The sequence below is a fragment of the Pleurodeles waltl genome, chromosome 1_2 (assembly GCF_031143425.1).
Source record: "Pleurodeles waltl isolate 20211129_DDA chromosome 1_2, aPleWal1.hap1.20221129, whole genome shotgun sequence".
NCBI lineage: Eukaryota > Metazoa > Chordata > Amphibia > Caudata > Salamandridae > Pleurodeles > Pleurodeles waltl.
Genome location: NC_090437.1, coordinates 717,884,226 through 717,910,358, shown reverse-complemented (window position 1 = coordinate 717,910,358; position 26,133 = coordinate 717,884,226).

Sequence of the window (26,133 nt, the reverse complement as noted above, 5' to 3'; positions counted from 1 at the left end):
CAACCTCTCTCCTTGCTACTGACCCCAGTGAGGAATGCCAGAACAAGAGCAGTGGAATGTCACAATGAGACACATGGGCGAACAAGGAGGATCATTGAGCGCACCTTTGGCCTCCTGAAGGCCAGGTTCAGGTGCCTCCATCTGACAGGTGGATCCCTGTGCTACTCACCCAAGAAGGTCTGCCAGATCATCGTTGCATGTTGCATGTTGCACAACCTGGCCTTGAGATGCCAGGTGCCTTTTCTGCAGGCTGGAGATGGCCGTGTGGCAGCGGTGGAGGCTGTGGACAGTGACGAAGAGGAGGCAGAGGAAAAGGATGTGGACAACAGAACAACTATAATTCAACAGTACTTCCAGTGACACACAGGTAAGACACTGTAACTTCACCTTCCCTTGCAGTTTTGTGTTGTATATTTTCACTGGCTGGCTGCTGTTCCCACTATTATGGCCACTTATTGTACCCTTTAACATGTCTATTTGGAGATATTTGTGCCCTCCTGTGGCTTATGGTGTATTGACTGCAGCACATTACAGGTCATAACTATGTATACATCACTGTACAGTCTATTTGCAATGTCTACTGATTGTTAAACAACTACATCCTTAAGTCATTTGACATACTCCATACTTGTGTGTGTGTTTATTTCAGTGCTGAGAAGTAAATGAGGATGTGCAATGGGCTAGGGTGATGGTGGAGGAAAGTCCAAGATATGGTCCAGTCTATTTGTAACACAGGTGCATTTGCCAAGGGGGCATAGGAAGTGGAGCAATGGCAGTTCAAGGTGGACAGGGTGACAGAGTGGGACACAAGGTTGACAATCAGGAGAGTCTTATTTCCTGGCGGGAGTCTTGGCAGTGTCCTCTGGCTTCTGCCTGGATCGCAGGGACCATTTGGAGGGTGGTTCTCCTTCTGCAGGGTGCTAGTGGCCTGTTGTTCCTGTGGCGGGCCTCCTGTCCACTAGCGTCAGCGGAGGTAGAAGGCTGGTCATCGGTGTGGCTAGTGTCAGTGGCCTGTTGGTGTGCCACTGCCTCCCTCATAATGTTGGCCATGTCTGCCAGCACCCCTGCAATGGTGACCAGGGTGGTGTGGATGTCCCTCAGGTCCTCCCTGATCCCCAGGTACTGTCCCTCCTGCAGCCGCTGGGTCTCCTGCAACTTGGCCAGTATCTGGCCCATGGTCTCCTGGGAGTGGTGGTATGCTCCCAGGATGTTGGTGAGTGCCTCATGGAGAGTCGGTTCCTTGGGCCTGTCCTCCACCTCTTGCACAGCATTCATCCCAGCTTCCCTGTTGTCCTGTGCCTCTGTCCCCTGAACCGTGTGCCCACTGCCACTGACCCCAGGTCCCTGATCGTCCTGTGTTTGTGGGGTTGCTGGGGTCCCTGTAGTGGTGGACACACTGCTGATTGACGTGCCCTGGGGACAGTGGTATGGGCCCGCTGAGTGGGTGCTGTGCTGATGTTTCCTGAGGGGGGAGGCTCTGTGGTGGTATGAGACTGTGCATGGGTAACCGACTGTCCAGAGGTCATGATGGGACAGGTTGGTCATCCATATCCAGGCGTGCAGAGCTGCTGTCATCTCTGTGGGCCTCTTCGGCAGGGGGGACTGGATGTTGCTGGGACCTCCTCTCCGGTGACATTGTGTGGGGGTCCTGTGAGGATGTAAAAGCAGTGTATTTGTTACGGCATGTGAAATCTTGTGTATGGGTGTGTTTCCCTCTATGGTTGTTCTTACCAAGGCAGCCTTGGCTTTTGTGAGTTGCAATTTGGTTGGCTAAGTGATTGTCACTAGTGTGCATGCTGTGGTGATGGGTGTCCATGCAGGGCTGTGAGTGGTGTCCATGCATTGCTGGTGCATGCGGTGCTGGTTACTGGGATGGGTGGGTTGTGATGGTGGGCTATATGTGAGGGGGTGGGGTGATGGGGGTGAGGGTAGGTGTGGGGGTATGTGTTGGCATGCAGGTAGGGGGGGTGAAAGTAGTAAAGATTTGACTTACCATACTCCAGTCCTCCTGCTACTCCTTCCAGGCCCACAGGATGCATTATTGCCAAGACTTGCTCCTCCCATGTTGTTAGTTGTGGGGGAGGAGGAGGGGGGTCCACCGCCAGTCCTCTGTACAGCTATCTGGTGTCTTGCAACCACGGAACACACCTTCCACCGTAGGTTGTTCCACCCGCACCTGATCTGCCAGCTCCTGCTTGACTCCTACAGCAGTTTGTTGGAACTTAAGTTGTGGGTCCTGGGAGTCCAGGGCTGTGGGTGGGCTGGCAGGTGGTGTATTTTGGATGTTGGGCAGATCATCGGGAGACCCCACAATGCTGTCAAGCATCCGTGTGACCAGAGATGATGCTGGAGGGTGTCATGAAATATGGTGTGCTTCTGGTCATCTACATCATCGGAAAAGTTCAGGACAGTCAGCTAGCCAGGAGGTATGGCTTCATCTTCTGCAATGAGATGGAGGTATGTTAATGTTGATCTTTGCTAGATGTTGACATGAGTAGTCGGTTTAACATTCAAGGTTTCAATTGTAGCACTTTCAGGGCCTCATTTACGCGGCACTAGCAGCACACTGCGCAACTAGAGTGTCATAGTTTTTTATGCTCCAGTGGCACAGTGTGCCAGCCCATATCTACAAGGCCACGCAAAGGCACCTTGTGTGGCTTTTCATAGCCCTGTAAATATGGCCCCTTTCACTCATGATACTGCATGATACTTCCTGTGGCAGGGTCTCCTGTCCACTAGCGTCATGCATTCCATGGGTATTGCAATGGGTGTTTCTTCTCAACACCCATGGAATAGTAAGGATTCTGACACATTCCATGACTTACAAGTCTGGTAATATGTCAGATTTCTACACCACATCAGGGGTGGCATATAAGTGGTGCAACGGTGAGAAATAAAAATGTTCTCCCTGTTTTTTCCTATATCTATATGTGCTGCATTCTGCAGCACACATAGGAAGAGGAAGGCACCATCAATAATTGTTTATATGCAGGAACGTGTCCCTTACTGCTCATAAGCAATCATCCCTGAAAGCAGGCACCCTTGTACCATGATGCAAGGATGCGTGTATTGGCGCTAGGCAGCAGTTTGTGCACTATTGCAGTTAAAAGTACAGGGACGGGTTGTATTTTGGTAAATGCAACGCATCCCCGCACTTTCAAAATGACACAGTGAAGCACAGCAAGCTGCCTTGCTGCACCACGCTGCGTCATTTCCCTTTAAACTTTGTTTTTTTTAGTGTATATATATATATATATATATATATATATATATAATGGAACATACACATTAAAATGCTTACATAGAGTAACTGATAAAAAATACAACTCATTGTAGTTGTCAACCTATTTTTTAAATAACAAGTGAAGTTTCATTATTTCTTTGTTTTTTTTAACGTGAATCACAACATTAGTCAACACAGACAATGTGCTGACAGTTTTATAGAACATTCCCTTGACCTTGGCCATGATTTCAACTGGTTGCAAAGTTCCTCTGCTTTTATAGAGGCAAATGCCAGGAAAATCTTGGGGATCGGGTTTCATAGCTAATTTCGTGTTTATTTTGCAAAACGCAAAATCGCAAAAAGCTGGAGGGTCTGATGAACTAACATCAAAAATGGAAATTATTGAAAGAGGATGAGTTAGGTGAAGGCTCTTTAAGTGCTGCGCAGGCGAAAAGTAAAAAACAAACACATGCATGGAGCCACTGACATGAAACTCGAGCATTTTTCACCATTGCTATGCACTCCCGAACTCCATCTGTCCAAATGGAGTCCTTTGAATGATGGGTGTATCCACATTTTCTACAGCTGCTGGTCTGCCTGTTACTGTTAAAATGAGAGTTCTGTTGCAAGATTAGTTGAAATTAAACCCGTCAGGACTGTAAAATTATGATTTCAACAAGAGAAATACTAACAGGTAATATTCTTCACCTCTGAGTGCAGAGATTGGAGTCTGCAATGCTCCTTACTGTACAGGCTACCCCACTGATGGAGTTGCAGAGGAAAAACGAAACAGACAATAAAAGCATTTAATGTGGTGTCAAGCCTAACTATCTGGTTTTCTCTCTAACAGACAATATGGAGGAACTTGGGCTAGTTAAGGCACAGGATGCTGTAAACGTGAGCACTACCCAAAGAGATGGCTCCATCAAGAAGCGGTTGTATAAATGCAGTGCGATGGCCAGCTCTTCTCTCAAGCAAGTTTACACAGTTATTACTTCTGACATGACACCTGCCCAAGAGCCACGGTGTGGCTGTGATCACAAGGGAGGAGAAAGATGTCCTCCATCAAGAAGCGGTTGTATAAATGCAGTGCGATGGCCAGCTCTTCTCTCAAGCAAGTTTACAGTTATTACTTCTGACATGACACCTGCCCAAGAGCCACGGTGTGGCTGTGATCATGAGGGAGGAGAAAGATGTCCTCCTGATGCACTCTTATTAGGAAATTAAAAAAGTACCTTCTGAAGTAGGGGGTGAGTGGAAGTGTCCAGTGACCAGAAGCTGTACTTGGGCCATGCTCCATGGCATGGACAGGCAAAGCAGAATGACTTTCAAACTGAAAGAAGAAAGCATGCTGACCAATCAGAAGAATGGAAATGAGATTGACTTTTATTCCAGCCAATGGTATGAACAGGTAAGTAATGGGTAGGTACTAAGCCCCTAATTTTTCTTCTAATACAAGAGATTTCACAAGTGTTGTGCAGGTGAAACCTAAAAACAATTCCTCACAGAAAGAAATACATTTTATTCCTTCAGGTCTAATGGAAGTTGCAAATGGTCAGAAATAAATTAGGCCAAGGTGCTCAATAGAAAAAGGAGTTTTCATTGAGTTCATTCAAATAAAACCATAACCTACACTCAACAGCAGAATGGTGTAGTGCTTACATAAAAATAGCTGCAACATTGCTCAGGGTATCTTCCAGATCTCAATAGTTGCAGCAATGATTGATTAGTACTTTAATGCTCTTAATTGCATGCCTGAGAAAAAACCTGCATCCCTGACTCATTCCAATCAGCATATGCCCAATTCCATCTGTAATCATTCAATCCCAACCGCTCATTCCATAGTTCCCACATTAGCCCCAAACATAAGGGGCATGTGGAATTTACGGGAAGAAGGAAATACTGACACAGCATGGTGAGTTATTTACCAGGTCTTGCAAAAACCTCATGTTCCAAGATAAAACTTATGAACAGGGCAAAAAATGCAGAATTCTGTGACTACCATATTTCACACATCTTAATATTTACTGGACGTTTTTCTCCAGTAAAATATTTGCAAATGGGGTTGTGGCCTTATTGTACTGAATAATTTACCAGTGCAGTAACTCTGCCTTACTCAGAATTCCCATCGTTGCACAAACGAGGGTATGAGCAGGGATGAGATTTTTATATCACACTTGTGATTGGGACCACGTAGTCCACTTCAACATCCTGTCGCTGGTCCCAGCAACAATAAGCCATTCACACTTTTGTAATATATTTTTCAGGTATCGAATTTAAAATCAGTAATTTGATTTTTGAAATCAGGGTCGATAATGACTAGATCTAAAGTTGATAAGGGTTGGACAGGCTATTTATTCCACGGACATTTCTTCGGTGGGCTGCAGCACCTGGAGGCCGTTTTGGAAAGCCCAGAGACGCTCCTGGTGTCAGTGTCACTTTTCCTAACTGCCCAAGGTTAATTTCGGCAGGCATGAGGGGGCTTCAATAGAGATAAATAGAGGGAGGTAGAAGGATATGAAAAAGCAATCAGAGAGGTAGAAAAGAGAAGGAAGGAAAGAATGGATAGATGGAAAAAGAGATTGTGCGAGGAGAGGAAGGGAGCGGGGCTACTTTGCGCATTTATTCCATGGCTGCCTTTCGTTTTCCAGTCCGATACTAAGCGTGGTCGCAAAGGAATACTGAAACTTCATCCGCTTTGGTTCAATAACAATGCATCATAGAGCTCCTTTAATAAGCATCAAAACACGCTGTCCATTTCCAAAATAATCAATTAGGGGTTTGATGATGCTGTGCAGAAATTAAATTTACTATAATAATCTCGCAATAATTTAGAGCCTTAGCAGAAGGGACGAAATATATTTTAAAGAGCCTCATAGCAAAGCAGATAAACTAGCTGTCAAATGAGAGACAAACGCCACCTGTTCTTTAAAAGTACTAATGACTTCCATTTGTCTTTTATTTATACCAGTAATCATAAACTCGGCCTACCCGCTCTTAGTATGTGAATTGCTGTTATTTAGAGGAATGAGGACCAACTGAACGGACGCCGGAGGTCATTTGGAGAGTTCATCTGCAAAAATACATTCCAAGTGTCGACTTCTTTGGACAGTCCCAACAGGAATTAACCAAACTACTAGTTGGATACAAAGGCGTTTTACTATAGTACATTTGATGTATTAGTCTGCCATCAACCAAGGCATCGCCAATTAATCACACTCTACCTGAAATTTATCGCGACTTTTCTGTCCTCTGCCGCTCTCGCTTATGTCTTCTATATTTTTCAGTATCTGCCACCACACTTTTTCATTATTTTTCACATGAAAATTATTGTTCCTTCCTTCTTGCACTATCCTTTCTAAAGGACTAGATCACTTTTAAAATCCAATAACAACTATGCTGCAAACTTCTGAAGTGCATGTGTGCATGCATCGTCTCTCAGAGTTATGGTTTCAAAATTCAAACTGGACAGTTTGGCCACGAAAGCAAATAAATAATATAATCTATGTTTTTTTGTGGTTTAAAAAATACCATAAGAATGTCAATACGAAAAACAGCCAACGATCAAAATTCTTATTGGAAGTAACGATAAAAAAATATTCTACATATTCGCAAACACGAGTTTCGTGTGGGGCCCACTCATAACTTTAGTTTGTAAAAAACAGGTAGTGGTCCTTTTAGAGGCTATGCTTTATTTCGGAGAAAAATGAAAGTGAAACAAACCAGTTTGGTGACTAGAGTCTGGAGAAACTCTTATTTTTCTTAGGTGCATGGAGGGAGGAAGCATAAACGTGCTTCTTGTGCTGCTGGGCACGCAATAATCATTTCTTCTTCCTTAATGCCTGCCAATTGATGTTAACATGATTATCAAGTACTGTTTTTTGAGAAAGTATATAGTGTGTATTTGGGGAAAACCCCTTGTTGATGATTTGATGGTTTCTTCCTTATTTAATGGCAGAGCCAGCTTTAGAGGTGGTGGCGTCTGGTGCCACAATGTCACCCCCTCAATCCTATACGTTTAATTAGTTTTATAGTATAGCATGCCAATGTAGGGTGTCAGAGCACTTTACATCACAAACACATTACACAGAGACAATGAATCATGTGTGTAAATCACTGTCTAGGACATGTTACATAAGACAGTCGACTACAAGGCGTAGGAGTCACATGTCATCCATACTTGTAGGCAGTGTAGTTTATGAGTACTTGGTCTGGAGAAGAACACATTCAGGATTTAAAATATAACACCATGGTTGGTGGGGTTCTCCTTAATAATAACAATTGATTTCTACCCAAATTAACCCTTTTCGCAACATGAGGATAATGAAAGAATGGAGAAAAAACATAATTATCTAATGTATGCCCTGCATTTTGCATGCAGCTCTTTGATAACAGTTAATGGTACACTATTCTATATTATTAGAATTTTAAATTATACACCGCTTGTAACAAAAGGATTTCTGGCAAAAGCAGTAACCCTCTGACCTTTTTGCATTATATGCAGTTTGTGATCTGCATGGTACATGTTCTTTGCAGCAGGCATAGTAAGCCTCTGCGATGATCAAATCTTTCACTAGACAAAACTCTGATCTGTGTCCAGGAGGAACATTAATCACCAGAGATATCTTGACAATTGTTTAGCTGCTTGGAAATTGCTGGCAGCAAGGAACACAGGTGCTTAGAAAACCATAATATACTTGCAAACAGGCGCCCCCACCAGAAGTCAGCACCTGGTGCGGTGGCACCAGTCACACCGCCCTAGTGCCGCCTTGTTCAATGGCTTCCTTCTTTATTCCATGTTTGTCCTAGAGCTTAATATGTGCAGGTGTTTGCAGGTACTGGACACTGGTACTCATTTTTGGGGACAGTGGCATGTCATCATCTCACTTTGGGCCAGACAAAAAGAAAGAAAGGTAGAAACACCAGAAAGACGGATGAGAAGACAACAAACAGAAAACAGTGAGAAAGTAAGAAAGCGGGGATAAGAAGAACATGCAAGAGTGTGATAAAGAGAAAGAAGTGTGGGGGGATGGAAGAAAGATGCTTGAGTTGAAATCAGAACTATACAACATTGGTATACTACAGAATAGCATTTGGCAGCACCAGCAATGGCCTCTTGTGAAAAAAACTCTGCAAATTAAGCACTTGCATGCTTCTCCTGAAGGACAGTTCTACTTTTTATCATTTTTGATTGGCTGAGTTGTTTCCTTCCACTGCTGACGTGAGGGGACCCTTTTCTCCATGGGAGTGAATTGCTTTCCTTGTTTTCTTTCCCTTATGTTTTTTTATTTTTATGTTTTTTTTAGTTCATGCTTTTTTATAGCGACCCCCAGCTGTACACTGCTACCACTTTTGTGTATTTGCTCCCCCCTCGATTCTCACTTTTTAATATCTATCTATCTATCTATCTATCTATCTATCTATCTATCTATCTATCTATCTATCTATCTATCTATCTATCTATCTGACACAGATACTATTCCTACGACTTATTCACATTTGTGGCATCCTGCTTATAATTATATTTTTTAATTTACCTTTCTGAAAATATCCGTCCGCCACGGAATGGTAAAAATAAAGAATTATTCAGTGGATTCTATACATTTATGCAGGTCCAGATTTGCTTGGAAATTTGCCTAAAGTAACACAAAGTACGTCTCTGTGTTACTTTTGTTGTACATGGGCATTATCATGCAACTACCTATGGCCTTTCAAGTTGCCAAATAAGGTACAACATATAGGCCCTCATTACAACCCTGGTGGTAAATCCCACTTTCTGCCGTGCAGAAGACAACCAACATACTGCTGCGGCCGCGGAATTCCGCTACAGGTATTACGACCCACATCCCGTAATCTGCCACAATACAGACACCCACACAAGTCCGCCACACCAAAGGTCAGTGATAAACTGGCGATACCAAAACCTCCACCGTCACGCCAACAGGAATACGTCCACACTATCACGACCCACGAATCAGCACGCGGTTATTCAACCGCAGTAAACCATTGGCGGTACACACTGCCGCGCTCAAAATTCACACACACTTACAAAACACAACCACAATGGACAAATCGAAATACACACACCTGATACACATACACACACCACACCCACACACCCAATCCAATATAAAGCACACACCCACATCACCCACAAACCCTTACAACCAAAAATTTGAAAGAAGGCCAGAGAGAGAGACTACCTAAAACAACACCAGCATCCACAGACACACACTACCATCACTTACACAACATTAAACAACATCCACGCACCTCAAACAACACACACCAACACATCCCCTCACACATCACAACAAACACCACCTCACATATCACCCGCACCACATCATGGCACCTCAACGACACCCCAGGTTCTCTGAGGAGGAGCTCAGGGTCATGGTGGAGGAAATCATCCGGGTAGAGCCACAGCTATTCGGATCACAGGTGCAGCAGACATCCATTGCAAGGAAGATATGGCTATGCCAATGCTTGTTTTTTGTAAGGTGGCTCTCCATTCAACAACTATATCTTAGACAGCCTGGAAATTGCTGCACTTTGGCAGCATCCACACGTAGTCTTAAAAGTATGTGCACATTGTTAAACATGAGAAGATTACTAAAATGTATGGCATCTACGTACGCCTATACATATAACTTTGGAATCACGTGGTTCTCATGCTTTCAAGAGTTGCACTTTCAAGGCTAACTATAAGCTGCAACTGGAAAAATTATTTGAAATCGGCTCTAGGAAGAATAAAACCTTTCCATAATGAAGGGCCGTCTGTTTCTTTGAAAAATGAATCCAATACAAAACACTTGTAGCATATTCAAAATTATAAGTAAATCTAGTTAAATAGGCATCACAAACATGGCAAGGCTATTATCTAAGAAAGGAAGTCATTAAGATGAAAAGGAAGTCATTACGGGTATTAGAAAAAACACAGCAACGTTAAAAACAATTTCACAGTATAAATTGAACAATTATTACTTAATAGGAAACTGGTTAGAGAGCACAAAGAAATTTCCAGAAACTCAAAAGATCCAGGAGAGTGTATTGTCCTAAAGCTGCGCCTAATAATATGACACATTTTACCACATTACACGCACATTTCCCGCATAGTGACACATTAGGTGGTGTAACCATGCAAAACCTTAGCCTGTATAATAGACTTAATTTAGATATATGACAATGATGTTTCATCCTATTCTGCCATTAATAGTCACAATTAATAGCTGAAGTAATTTGTTTACATTTTTAAAAAATCACATTCAAATCGGATAACGTAATTCAAACAGCAGACGTTTCAAAATGTTACAAGATTGACTGACATCATATTCAATTGGGACGAAAAAGGTTTGCAGTACTTTCCATTGCAACTTAGTGTAAGTTGGAGGTACGTTGGTGTAAAGAAAGGATGGGAGTAGGTGAATAGGATGATGAATGACAGACACAGTATACATAAATGTGACAAAAGTAAATGATATTAAAAGACACACTTCTATACATCCCATTAAACCAGTTTCAACTCTGATCATATCAGCTCATCATATACATGTTGGACCCAACATAAAAATTGCTATTCCTTATTTATTGCACCAAATATAAGTTTGGAAAAGCACTTCCATACAATATGTACTATAATGTGAAAACAGTTGAAAATAGTTTTTAAATGTGTAAGATATTGTCACAGATCTACTTATTATAACTGACAATAACGCATATCTTAAAATCATCGAACACATAGAGTCTCTTGCAACAGATATGATGTGAGTATCATGACATTATTTCTTTATGATGTCTCCAAAATGCAGTTGACTCTTCATAGATCAATTTGGCCAGATAGTATTGTAATATATGATTAAATTGTTTGTCCCTCCCTCACTGTAGCTATGTAAACATTTTATTTAAGATAGAAAGGGACAGTTACTCCGTCACAAACAGGATGGATATCCTGATGTCCACCCTATAATAAGTGCCATAGGATATAATCCATTTCTAATGAGGTGAAAAGGATAGCCACCATACTTGTGATGGACTAATCTGCCCGCCAAACTCTGTATCATGCCCTAATTATTTACTAAGCCTGGAAATGCCATGCATTGTCCAATTTCAATGTAGGCGTGAGTTCAAGGAAAGTATCAGCATATTTGTCAGTAGTGAGCTACAACTAATAAGCACTTATATTGTTGTTCTTTTAAGAATCATTTGTTACATTCTAGAACCCGGTTTTAGGTAGGAAAACAAAAGTGGAGAAAGATAACAGAAATTGAGTTGTATCATCTGCTCTACATGATTTGCTTCTGTTCGATTTAAATGTGTTACTGTTTGTAGGGAAATCATTTTGTTGGTTTCCCTTAAAGCTATATTGACCCTGATGATTCTATTTCAGTTTTCACTTGTGGCGGCCTTGAACCCCGGCTCATTTTATTTCCGTCAGACCTGCTTGCTTCATGATGCGATTTTGGTAACATCTAGAAGAAAATCCACCACTCTTTCTCCGAAGGAAAACTTTTCCAGTTCTTTACTGTCTTTTGCAGTGTCTTCTGATGGATTTGCTGTTGGCATATCGTGTCTCATGATGGAATTTATTCAGTAGTGTATAAAAGGCATAGACAGTTAAGACAGTTAAGACAGACAGAACCGAATGCCCATAGACATAGTACAAGAGACACTCCTCAAACCACACCAATCATTTAGCATTCACAAAATGAAGCACCAACAGCAGAGCTCCTTCACAAATATTGCTTAAGGTGCCTGGAAGATGACATTCCAGAAGATGAGATTTGTTGGTGGGTGAGGTGATTAGGGTTGAACCCCATTTATTTGGAGCACAGTTCCAGACAACAAGCATGATCCAGAGAAAGGAAATGTACCTCAAAATCATGGATAAGGTGAATTATGTCTCCAGTACTAGATGTACACATGAGAAGATTCTGAAGTGATGGAATGATCAGCAGGGAGAGTCAGTTTCTTCACTTCTAGGTATTACCAGAAGGTACTGGCAACTGGTGGTGGGTCTCGCTGGCCCCTCAGTATCATGCCCTGGGAAGAGACTTGCAGACATGGTGGAGACTGGTAAATGCAAACTGTTTCACGCTAACAAATTCACTTTCTCCGCACTCTGGCACTCCTGGTGTCTAATGCAAATCTCTCCACAAATTGCACTGTATTCCCAAAAAATGCCACTTGATGTCTATCAAAACTTTCTAAATCCTGTATATTAGACTTCCATTAACTCACTGTGTCACACCATTCTCCTTAACACCAACTGTTGACGCTCTGGATTCTGGGTATAAAATTAACATGCATATGCATTCAGGGAGTTTATTCTAAACACTTCATTTGACTACTGAATTATTATACAATTCAAATGTTAATTAAAAGGCAAGGAATATATAAGTGGTGTCAAGGGGATTTTGATCCATCTCATAAAGTAAGTAACACACTATTATGACACAGGGCAGTTTCTGTGCTAAGGGTAGGTTTGAAGCCAGATTGTCTGGTGTCGAGGAATTGGTGTTCATTGAGATGCTTAGTAAGGTGTTTGTTGATCAGTTTCTCCAGGACATTGGCTGGCTTTGATAGCAGGGAGATGGGTCTGTTAGTTTCAAGTGTCATTGTGTCCGTGGATAAACTGCTCATCATTATGTTCTCCTCCAAAATACAAGTGGCATTTTTAAAGGGAGTCTGTAAAAAGCATCATAATGGTCACTGTGAAGAGCGGGTCTTGCTGGAGCCTCGCATTCTAGGCAGGAAGAGGTCACTTTGCTGTTGTGATGAGCACAAACTTTAGGATTTTTACTTTTTCTTGAGGAGACGTTCACAGTGATGTCAGTCAAGGATCCATGACCTGAGAGCACCTCTTGGGGATCAGGACTCACTCCACCAAAGGCCAGCAGCAGGGCGTAGTCAGGTCGAGGCAAGTACATTTAGTGCTGGGCAGATGCAAGGAGGCCTTTGGAAGCTTGTTGTGTCCCTCTAGCTCACACAGGAGGTCAGCCAACTGACCCTTGGAGTCACCCTGGGTAGCCTGGGCTCAAGGCAAGCAAATCCAAACTTCCTTCTTCCGGCAGTGAGGCAGACCTTCTGGCAGCAGAGTGGTCCTTCTTCTGAATATTGCACAAGTACAAAAGTGTTATGATGAGAGGTTCAGAAGGTCCTATTTTTGTACCTGGTTTCAGTGGTGGTGTAGGGGAATTTTCTGACCTCCCCCAAAACTGGTTCTGGTCAATTTTTCACCTTCCTCTCGACGTCGATACCAACTGTCACTACCTAGGGTGATAAAGGCAAGGACAGGGTTCAGTTTTCTTTGTGTGTTCTGCAGGCAGTACCCTTTGAAATGTAATCAGGGTGGGCTGCAGCTCCTCCCCAGACATCTTGTCAGGAAGAACCTCTCCCTTAACACTTTATGCTTCCTTTCGCTCACTGCCTGAAAGCAATACACAACTCACAACAGTGGAGCTACTCCCAGTCATGTGCAGAAAGGCATACTTGGTTAAGCCAGAAAAATGCCAAATTTTTACAAGTGGCATTTTAAAGCTGTAATTTAAAATCCCATTTCACCAATAAAGAGGATTTTAAATTGCAATTATTTGAGTGGTAACAGTATATCTCAGTCTGTTCCCACTCCTATCAAGTGTAACAAGTTAGCCTGATGCAACTCTATGGGCAAAATTTGCCTGACAACACTGAAAAAGAGCTTGAGGAGTTTTTCAATTTCAGGACATGTAAAACTTAAGCACACATGTTCTACATTTTAAATACCATGCACCTTGCCTTATGAGCCTTTGCAGCCTACCTTAGGGGGGACTTAAAAGTATTAAAAACAAAGGTTTGGACGTGGCAAAAGGTTTATTTTGCCATGTCAAAATGGCTGTTTGAAATTCCCTACAGGCTGCAGTGGCAGGATGATGCATGTTTTAAAAGACTATTTTAGTGGGTGACAGAATGAGTGGTGCAGCCCACGTGTAGCATATAAATTACAAGCCATGGGTACATGTGGTACCATGAACTAGGGACAACTAAATTACATGTAACAATCAGATGTGGGCCAATTTTACCATGTTTTAAAGGGAGATCATAAGCACATCACTACTGTTTAGCAGGAAAGAAGTGAACGGAGTCCAAAAAGCCAATAAAAATGGTTTCAGCAAAGGAAGCCAAAGAACGGCAAAAATTATGGTGACCCTGTAGAAATGTCTAGGTCCAACATGATGCCCCTGCAGTCAAATACTAGGGTAGAATAATCAATACATTTATGGGCTTCTGTGCTTAGCAGATGACCCTCTTCTGCAGAGGCACTTGTCAGTTCTATACCTTCTGAACCTTGTTGTATCCCTCTGTAAACACTCTCCTGAGCCATTGGGCTGACATATGGGGTACCCTTCTCCTCATCTGTGGACCCCAATTGTGAGATTACAAACCTTAATTTTCTCACAAGTGCAACAAAGTAGGGAAACAGTACCACGATGGCAAAAAGGTGATGTGGTCCATTCCACACCTTAGATCAAGCTTCTGTCCGCAATCCAAGAAAAAATCTGCCCTCAAGGACAGTTACCAACAGAGGCCATTGACTGCTGACAGTGTCCAGAGCCAGTCCCCGGACCATCCACTGCTAGGTGGGGGCTCAAAGTGGGGGCCTTGAGCAGCCCTCACTTAAGGCCTTGGGACTAGCAGGGAGTTTCACAAAACTCTGCAGTGGTTCTGAGTGGGGGCAACAGCCCTGGGTGTTAGGTACCATACTTCCACTCTTCTTCCTACCAGCTTAGGGGTGGTATCCTGAGAATAGTCTCTCAGCCCAAGGACTCTACCCTGAGGCTGAACAGACTGAAAGGGGAAATTTTGCATTTCAAAACCACTCTTTGCAGTTTCCCCCACTTCAGAGGCAGTTTTGGGTATATAAACTGGGTCTCTGACCCTACCAGATCAGACACTTCTGGATCTACACCTGAACTCAGTCATAGGAACTGCCGGACTGCCCAAATGACTCATCTGGACTACTTTGCTGAGAAGGACTGCTGCCCTGCTTGTTGCCATGTTGCCTGCTGGCTTCCACCTTGCTAGAAGGACTCTGCCTTCCCCAAACGTGGTCTCCAAGGGCTTGGATTGAACTTGTCTCCTGTTCTGAAGTCTTAGGGCCAACAAAGACTTCACCAGCTAGCTTCTAGCTAGTTTTATGGCTTCAGCGACTCCTGGACCAACTCCAGCGCAGAGGTGGCTGGCCGACGCCACACCGCTATGTGCTCCGTGGTTCTTGCTGCACGCAACGACCGCCACCTGAACACAAATCTGACATCAATGCAACACTGCTGACATCCTGCAGTGTGATCATGACACTGAGAAGTCAACACAAGATACCTGCTCTCCCTGCAACCGCACAGAACCAATGCCTCGCCTCCCCCTGCCTCACAGTGTGGAACCAACACCTCGCAGGATGCTGTAAGGGACTGATGCCAAAACGGCCCCAACGATGTATCACCTCCACAACACCATGCAACGTCTTTGTTTCTTCGTTTCCAAAGGTACTGTGCCTGGGGGTCTGTTCGACTCCATTACCAGCACCTGTGGCATCAGATTATTGGGAACGTCTCTGTTAACAACGCCGTCTTAGCCCTAGTTGGAGCTATTGTATTTCTAAGTGCGTGGGGTTTAATCTTTAAAAATGCATATATTTACTTGTGTACATTGAATTTTAATTGGTTTTACCTAATTTTATTTAGATAAATATTATCTATTTTTCGTAAATATCCACATCATAATGACATGAAATGTCTAGATCACTGCCTCAATTAGCTACCAGTCTGCATCAACATTGTTCCACTATTGTTACACATCCATTAGCCAACTGAACAAAACTCAACACACAAGCCAGGGAAGGGACTAACTGACACCCCTTGTGGCTTTCTGAGTAACATTATTGCTCAACTGCAACCAGTGTTGCAATGCACCACTGTTCCGAAATGCAATCCACATGGAAAACACAGCCATCATTATGCATCCACACATGCCTATCAGGCAATAACAGATTAGACAAGGTCTGTAAGCGAGGTATTGCAGCTTTACCAACTCATCACGGTGGACGGTATGACCATGAGAGCAATATGCTTGAGACATTGTCATTGACTATTCACGTCTGGTATTATGCAGCACACATGGGTAAAAAGAAGAAAGTGCATTTGTTATCTTTGGTGTATGAAGGGTCCCTTCCTCCACATAAACATTTGTACATACAACAAGGAAACCCTTGCACCATGCTGTAAGAGTACCTGCATTGGTGCCAGTCTGCCTGCTTAGCATCTGTGCAAGTATACCTAGCAGAATTGCTTTTTCTACATGTTCAAGGTGTTTTCCTGACCTCTCCATAACACCAAACGGAAACCATCTTTGCTTCACTGCATGGTGTCAATGATCAGCCTGCAAAGTGATCTATGCTTGCTCAGGAAATCAAAGCTTAGTGTGCCATGCGCAGTGAAAAATGGACTTGTCCTCAAAATACAGCTCCGTATAATGCTATACTGTGCAGGCCCCATGGTAATGCAACTCTGGCCCAACACAGGCCTTAGTTCAACTTGAAAAATGTGTCAATTTTAAAGATTAATGCAGGATGCACCCCTTGTAACCTCTGTGGTTTGTTAAAAATGAAATAGGTCTAACATAGGTTATGAGCTTATTTGAAAGTCCCATGTGCCGCCGGTGCCTTTTGTTTGTGATGCACCAGCAGTGCAAAGTAAATGCCCATATCCGAGCCTCTTGATTGCCAGTTTGTGTGGCTTTTAATGACTTCATACATATGGTGTAGGGCAACACAGTGCAAGGCACCATTTTGCCTCACACTGCATATGGGAGGGGTGCCATGAGCTTTGTGGTGCTTATTTCCACACAACACCCATGGATTTTGACGCATTCACAGATGTACATATTTTGTAACCCTGGGAGTCTGTCAAAAGCCTCTGTCTCTCTAGGGGAGGCGTAAGGAAGGTACAGCATGAAGAAATACCTTAATTTCACTACATGTCCACAACGCGCAGGTTAGGATGGCATATAGCTGCACATTTAAATTGTTAGGAGTACATGTGACATAGCCTGCCTGAGCTGTGCAGCATATTACTGGGCAGTGTGAGTGACCATTCAGTAGCAATTGACAGGACATAATCCAGATTCCTACCATATGCCCTGCAGACAGCACAGCAGAGCCTTGGAACACAGAGAGTAGAAGCGTATGCCTTGCATTTGTGACACCCCTTGCACCTTATTGTTACTTACCCTGTGCTGCACTGTCTTGTCCTGGTACTCCAGCCACCAACTCATCTAGGACGACAGCTTCCAAATGCTCCTCTAAGGCATTCAGCTGATCCTGGACAGAGGGCTCCCTCCTTTGGTCTGCATTGCTGCCTTCAAGTGCTGTGCAGGTTTGTCCTTTGTCCTGCACTAATAATCATGCCCGCGCTTCTTGCAATCAGTATCGGTCCTTCACACTTGTCCCACGCTGTTGACTTCCTCCACAATGGACTACCAAATTGCCTTTTTCCTCTGTAATGGCAATTTAGAGGTGACAAATAGCTGTTCAAGATGTCATTCTCCTCATCACTGAAGTTACATTTCCTTTTCCTCTTCCCCTGTGAGTCCCTCTGGACATTCTGGCTGGTGCTGGGATTGTTGTCTCTGCTGCTGTAGTGAATCCTAGTTCGTTTTAATGGGATAACAGGAGTTAGCTTAGCCTCTGGCTTGTAGACTCGTGCCCCCGTCACCTAGTGACTTTTAACCTACTTAGCTTGCTCTGTCTTAGCCCATTTAATTATTTATTTCTTCTAAGATGGCTGCCTTGTTTATAGTTAGGCTACTTGTTATGGGCAACATTATCAGTGTCACTGCGCCAATCACCAAAGACAAACAAACAGTAGGTGTTCACACTTAGGGATTTTCCCTCTCTATACTTTCGAGGGATTGTTGATATTAATTGCCGTCCCAAGCATATCTGTTATCTATTGTTTAGGAACACTCCTAAGTCAGGGGACCTTGTAGATTTGTATAAATACATCACAGTTTAGACAGATAATCAGAGGGATTCCGACCAGAGGGCATCGCCACCATCGCTGATACCGATGCTACAGTCGTCTTGACGCTGACCCAGTCTTTGTGTCCCTGCGGAGTCTGAGATAGATACCTCATTCCAAGGTAACGAGGGTTGGGGGCTCCTCTCATGGACACGGCCTTGGCAGATTAGGTTTAACAAACCCAGCTCTCCTTTAGGTAGGAGGTTAGGCCTATTCACATAGGAGTAGTAGGGCATATTCCATCTCATATATCTTTTTCATGTATTGCAAAATGGTGGGGGTCTTTGTAACAATGACTCTCGTCTTCACAAAACTGGTACTTGCTTTATTCATTATCCTAATCATTGCAGTCCATGCAACTTATCGCAAATTGCAGTTATGTTAAATAAAAACTATTATACCTTTACTGCATCTGTGTCATTGCCTGTGTTTGTATGAGACATAATATATCTGTGAGAAAAGGGTATCTCCGTTTAACCACAACACTCCCTGAGATATCTTATTTTTGAGTCCATGCGTAAACGGCTACCATAAATCACCTTTTACTATTGTGTTTCTGGTGAGGTGTTGCTAGTGAGCCATTAAGGTTGGGACAACAGTTGTGACTTGTTGTAGGAAAGACGCAGTCGCCTACAAACAAAAGTACTGTCATCCTTAAACCAGCAGTCTTGCTCAGAGCAAGAGTCCAAACTACGACATGGCGCCACCAACAATGGTGTTTAGGCACTAATTTATGGATACCCTGACTATCACTGTCTCACAGACAAACAGGTACCCTAAGTACCATTATACGGAGACGTCCGTGTTCTTTGGGAGAATCCTCCTCAGCTGAAAAGGTAACACCTAATTAAGCTGTAGGTTGTTCGAGCTCGAACTGATAAAAGGAATATACTTCCCATTTTTGGTGTTCCGTTTTTCTAAACAAATATGGCTAATGCCATAGACATTCCTGAAAATGCTAGACATGCAGTAACACAACATTTATTAACGCATGGCCTTACAGATGAGGGCGGGGATGTTACTCTGATAATAGAAGCTACTGAAGCATACCAACCAGAAACATTTTACTGTTGGGTCACCTTTCCTGAGGTTGACCAAAGAACAAAGACATTCCACACATATGAAGTTGCAAACGTACCTTTACGGTACCAAGCATACCAGTAAAATGAAATCTCGCTCACCTACCAGGAGCATCAGAACTGGTTTGAAGGCTCCTTACCACATGTACTACAAAGAGTGAGGTTAGGTCCCTTATGTAATGATGGACCTACCTGGCCTATGTTCGTCACATACACACCTCACCCAGGCATACAGAATATGCCGATAGCCGATTTACGAGTTTTATATAATGAATTAGTGGCATTATATAGATGCTTAGTTCAGTTCGTAATGCGGACATTGAACACAACACCAGCGCGTCCTGCACCGCCAGTAGCTGGTGGTTATCAATTGGCTACTGGGATTAATCAACAAACAGTGCATACTATTATGGGTAAAATACCCACGGAACGGGAAAAAATACTGTTCTGGATTGCCCAGAAAACGAATCAGCTGGAAGCTGTGTTTCCCCATACGGGACCACAGGAAAAACATAGATTGCTCACTATGTGCTTGCCTTTTGGGATGGTTCCCTCTGTGGATGACTATGCCACATGGGGTACAGTCTTCGCTGCCATATATACTACCACACATGGTACCCCGACACTTGCCAATTTACCGGAAGTGTTAAAACAAATACAACATGAGCATGGGGCTGCACCAGCCCTGGATTTGGGGATAAAATGAATGCATAACTTTGACGCTGTAGCCTCAATAATACTCAGTAATATTAAAGGGGAAGCTGTAGCACTGGCAATACGCCAGTGTCTCCGGTAAACTCCAAATCAGGAACAAGAGAGACAGCTCCCGAAAATAATTTCCGATACCTATACTAGTATAAGACGGGATAGTTTGGGAGACAAACCTAAGAAATTGGAGTTACAATGTACCGCCCATAAGGAGGGTACAAAGCAGGCACAAGAGGGCTCTAAGAAGCGCTGGGACAAAAAAAAAGATTTCAAGGAAATCAGAAGAAATAAGAGAGAGATATAATATCAGAAATAGGGAGAACATTAAAACTCCAGACAGATATACTGATTCACGTCCCTCTCGTTCCTTTCATGACGCACCGGATAGATGTAGCGAGAGAGGGGGCAGTCAAGATTGACGTCCAGAATACGTGAAAGAGAAGAAAGACTCACAACAGTCTAGCGTTAAAAAAAGAAGAAAAGATTCCTCAGCAAAAGCCACAGTTTAAAAAGATAAAGGTGGCAGCTTTGACTGTTAAAAATGCCAGTAATATTGAGAACGCTGTTGAGGAACAAGATGTGGGCAGTGACTCTGTTAGACAGTGAGGCAGAAGTCACGATATGTCACCTGAGTCTGAAAGATCATCTGGATGCGACAGCAACTAGCGATTACATCGCGGTTGAAACAGCGGATGGCCGTGTTCTTCCTCCAATAGGGTTTATGATTTAAAAATTCAGATAGAGGGAGACGTGAAGTACACTATTAGTGTAATATTTTGGGATGAACTTACTAGTGATATCCTATTGGCCGAGAGAGACTGGCAACCTGAACACGTTCTCAAGCTCCCGCATGGGGAAGATGTCATTTTTCCTTCTTTCTCTGATCTTGTTCCGGAAGCAGCAAAAGAAGCCTATGCTGCTAAATGGGCTTTAGCACAGGCACCTGCACTATACCGCAATCATGTAGGTTGGGACAAGGAGTCTCCTTGTCATATTATTCCCGTTAGGTCTACACCCCAACCGCAGCCACAATATCCTGTTAAACATGAAGCGAAGCTCCGGTGAAGGAGATCCTATCACAACTTGAGTACCAGGGAGTAACTGAGCCCTGTACATCTGCAATGAATAATCCGGTATTTCCTGTAGCAAAGCCAGACCATTCATAAAGAATAGTCGTTGATTATAGACTCTTAAATAGTCATAAAAGCACGTATGCTATACAAAATTCACACAGCACAGCACTGATAAACAAAATAGTGCGTAAAAAATATAAAACTATATTAGACATATCTAATGGATTCTTCTGCCAGAATTTAGCACATGAAAGTCGGGACCTAAGTGCATTTTCATTTGGCTCTCAGAAACGCTTTTGTCGTTTACCTCAAGGCTATAAAATAGCCCAGGCCTGTTTTCAGCACGTGTAACATCAATATTACATGATATTGATTCCGAGGCATTGTCCTATGTGGATGACATATATCTCACAGACGACGTCCTCGACATTCATCTTGCGAGGGTCGATCGATCATTTTGGGGTTTGCAGACCTCGGTTATAAATTCAATTTTAAGAAAAGCAAGATAGCCTTTCTTAGTGTATTATTCCTGGGATATGAGCTATCAAACGAGGGGAAAAGCCTGGCCCCACACTTTCTAGAGAAGTGTGCTCAACTACAGACTGCAAATACACTTCATAAATTGCAGTCATTACTGGGTTTCTTCAATTTTGGCAGAACATACATTCCAGATTATGCAGAACGCATCAAACCACTTTATGACTTAATTCAGCCCAATTTTTATAGCAGATGCTGGACGATTGAACACACACACATCCTTAGGGACATGCAACAGGACATGCTAGAAGCTAAACACTTTCACACACGTGACAATAAAACAAATTTGGTCATCAGAATAATTGCTGGTGCCCTTGGATTTACTTATGTCACCTTTAATGAGGATGACACGATACCGATAGCATATAAATCACATTTATATTCAAATGCTGAACAACGTTTTGCACCTACAGAAAAGAATCTGACAGCAGTTCAGATGGTCGTCATAAAAGAGAGGCCACTTGCCCAGGGGAAATGCATTATTGTTGTCTCCCCGGTGCCGGCCTTAGAGGCTGTCACTAAAGCGAGCGTTCCGAACGCTAAGGCATTACATCCACGTTGGATTCAATGGGCAACGTCTCTGACCGCCACTGATGTCGATTATATATTCGATCCAAGACTTCAAACGCAAGAATTTCTCCAGTATGAACAAGAGTACCCCGCTCTTCTAAATATCGTGCCACTAGACAGTTACAATACTATCATATATACTGACGGATCAGCACAACCGGCTGTAGGTACTAAACATCAATACTCAGCAGCTTGCGCAGCCGTGAGCGGAGTGATGGAAGATGGCGTTTTCCGCCCTATACCCAATACCTACACTCAGACCTTAGGGGACTGCACAGCACAGTTTGCTGAGCTTAAAGCTCTTATTCTGGCGCTCGAACATACTGAGACAGGAAGCCAGACTTTGATAGTCTGTGACTCATATTACTGCATCCAGTTATACAATGAATATCTCAATCATTGGAAACTGAACGGGTTTAGAGATTCAAAGGGGAACACCATTAAACACAAAACATTGTGGGGGAGGGTGGCTGATCTTAAGGATAAGCTACCGTGTGTCCATGTAGTTCATACATTAGGACACCAACGTGTAGGAGTACACGTTGCTGGTAATACATTGGCTGATGAAGCGGCCAAAGCATCAGTAGCTACAGCTTCTGTGGCTGCAGTGACTCGTTCTCGGACGAGATTGGATAATGAAATACTGATTGCCGTTAAAGCTTCGGCTGCAGACGAGCCCCTTCCGAAAGGATACCCTACAAACTATACTTACCATATGAGTGCACAGAATGTTGCTTATACAACGATTCCTGGGGTTGGAGATCAAGTGATCCCCAATGAAGACCAGAGATTAGAGTTGATTACAGCAGCACATGAGGGTGTCGCATCTACACATGCTGGTATACAGGCCACAATAACAATTCTACAGCAACGCTACTGGTGGCCTGGTCTATGCAGACGAACTAAGCAGTATGTCCTTTGCTGTGACATTTGCCAGCAGATTAAGGGCTCTAATATCAAATGCCCTCCGCAGACATCCCTCTTAGTGTCTGACAAGCCACTTCAGTGTGTGTACCTAGACCATTGTGGTCCCTTACAGCCTGATGGTGCATACAAATACATTTTAGTGGCTGTGGATTCCTGTTATAGATTCCTGTGGGGATGGCCACAGCGGTTGGCTGACGCCCGGACTGTTATAAAAGACTTGCTGATCTTTATCGGTACATATGCGGTTGCAGCATTCCATTCGGACCAGGGCCCTGCATTTGCCTCTAAGGCATTCAGGGACACCATGGGGACGATGGGTGTTGAATTCCATTACTCCTCATCATACCATCCCGAGGGAAATTCGGTCGTGGAGAGGCGGAATCGTGATCTAAAGCAGTCCTTAATAGCTCGAGTATTAGGTTCAGGCCGCAGTTGGTTGCATCACCTATATGGGGTCCAGAGAGCACTGAATAATCTGCCAAGACGGTCCTTGGGGGGACGCTCTCCAAATGAGGTTCTCTTTGGGATACCTATGTTTGTCCCAGATCTTGATGCCCCTGGGGTGGTGGCAGCAGAAACACCGTTTGATATAAAAGAACGTCTCACTGTTTTACAGGAGCTTCAACAATTTTGTGATGATAAATCATCTGCAAGTGCTGCCACATTAGGAGTAAGGGAATTGGCGAAAACTTTGACTGGCTGGAGTCCTAAAATTGGGGATCTGGCTTGTGAGAAGATCGCTGTGAAAAAGGAGTTCGGTCCATCATACAGAGCACCTGTACCAGTCTTGGGAGTACGAGGCAGCAGGACTGTTATCTTACCACCACTGTCTGGTTCTAAGACGAACAGATTAATCTCCATTGATGACAATAAATTACACCATGTGGCTGATCCTTCACAGTAGACCAGGAGGTTCCTTGTGTGGTTCCCGATCCCCTCTCACTACCCAACAGGACATCCATCTGCATAGTAGGATGAACATCACTACTACAGACTATGTCAACTGCTGTTCCAGACACTTCCTCGACCATGGGGAGGGAGGAAAATGAACTTTTGTTGGTTCCAGTCACGTCTTCAGTGACTACCCCGCTTCAAGATTTGGCTGTATTTTACACGAACACTTCCACGACTAATGATGTTGTCTACCAAGAGCCTCCAAGTACGATGGATCAGAGTACATCGGCTCCTGTATTTGCAGAGACTACCTCTGGGTATTTCATTGACATTGATGATTTTTCTTTGGATTCATCCTCTACAGTGATTGACAATATTTCAAAAAGTAGTAAGCTGTATCAATGGCTTAAAAATAACTATTTGATCTACCCATGGAACTACTTGTGGTTCTGTTTGACATTTATTGCATTATTTTTATGGATTGGTTTTGTGACTGTTTTCTTTTTGCTCATAAATGGTCACTATATTCCTGATCGCTCCTCAGTGGAGCCTGTTGATGAAGTTTTAACACCACATCATTCTTCACATAAGGTCCAAAGAGATTTGTCCCCTGTAAATATTACAGCAATATCAATAACTGATGGGATTGTGTGGGACAAAGTTCCATTCGATATATGCGGGCCTACAGAAATTATTCAAATACCTTCAAAATTTCAATGACTGATGTAATTACACCTGATGTTGTCTCTGATGATTGGGATGTCCGAACAGTTGATTCCATGCTAACTGAAATGAAGGACTATTCCGCTTTTGAAAGTGATGATGTATATGATTATACAATGAATTATGGAGAAATGTTCTGCTATAACAATTGGGGACATCACTACCTACACCGTGCCACTAGATACAGGCCAGTATTGAACTACACACAGTGGGAACACTGTTCTACACCACAGGTGGGGAGTCCAAAGTATTATAGCGATAAATTGACATACTTTTCTGGGCATGATACAAGAAAAGCAGAGTTGTATTATTTTAAAATACCTCCGGACCAAATTAGGAAAATTTTGCTAACAGATACAAAACTGATTTATTCAGATCCCTTTGTTTCCCGGCTCTCGATTGGGGGTTACGAATACTGGAAGAGCGCCATTGACTTGAAAAGTGTATGGGGAACACAAGATTGGAAGATACAGGGTAGGGAGGCTTTGTTTCGAGCATGCTTGATTCCTGTGCAAATAATGTTCTTAAATGACACTATTGAGCAGACATCCTGTCTGGGGTTAGCAAAAATTAAAGATCTGAACACACCCAGTATCCCTACTCCGGCAAAGTTTAAAATTGGCACCACTTCCTTAATGTCACAGAGGACAGGCTAGATGCAATGGTTAAGGCTGGTACCTATAATTCTTCACTTTCCATTCCCGGCGGGTGGTTGGTATGGCCCACTGACACTAATGAGTGTCAAAGGCGTTTCTTGAACTCTTCAGGGGTTTTTTCAATTAACTGACCAGACCCTCGCTTTATATCGGGTCAACAAACAGGTGTAGTTACAACATACAGTGTGGGTAAGCTGTGCCAGCAATGGGTGCAAACAAACACGTTAGCCGCAGTTAAGAAACACCTGAACACTCTTTCTGACAGTATAGACTTGCAGTATTTTCTGCTGGTTCCTAGAAAACAACAATCGAAAAGGTTTTTATATGCTATGTACAATTAAATTTGGAAACTTTCCCAAATTGAGGCTGCTGCGCGTTTAAGGCAACTAGATAAGGAAAATTTAGAAAAAACATTAGCTGTTGTCGACAATGGCATGAATACACTGTCCAACAGGATTTATTCACTATCAAATATAGTGTCGTCTGCTATTGATATCACTCAGACAGACTTGTCCCGGTTATATCATGGGCAGACACAGCTACGTTCCATCATGCAGCTAGGTTGGACGTTGCAGACACTGAAACGTGGCCACATTCCATGGAAGTATATTAATGGGAGTGAATTCTTCACTGCTTTTGATTTTTCCAGGGAACAGGAGACAATGGCTAAAAGGGAGGCTAGTTTCACCC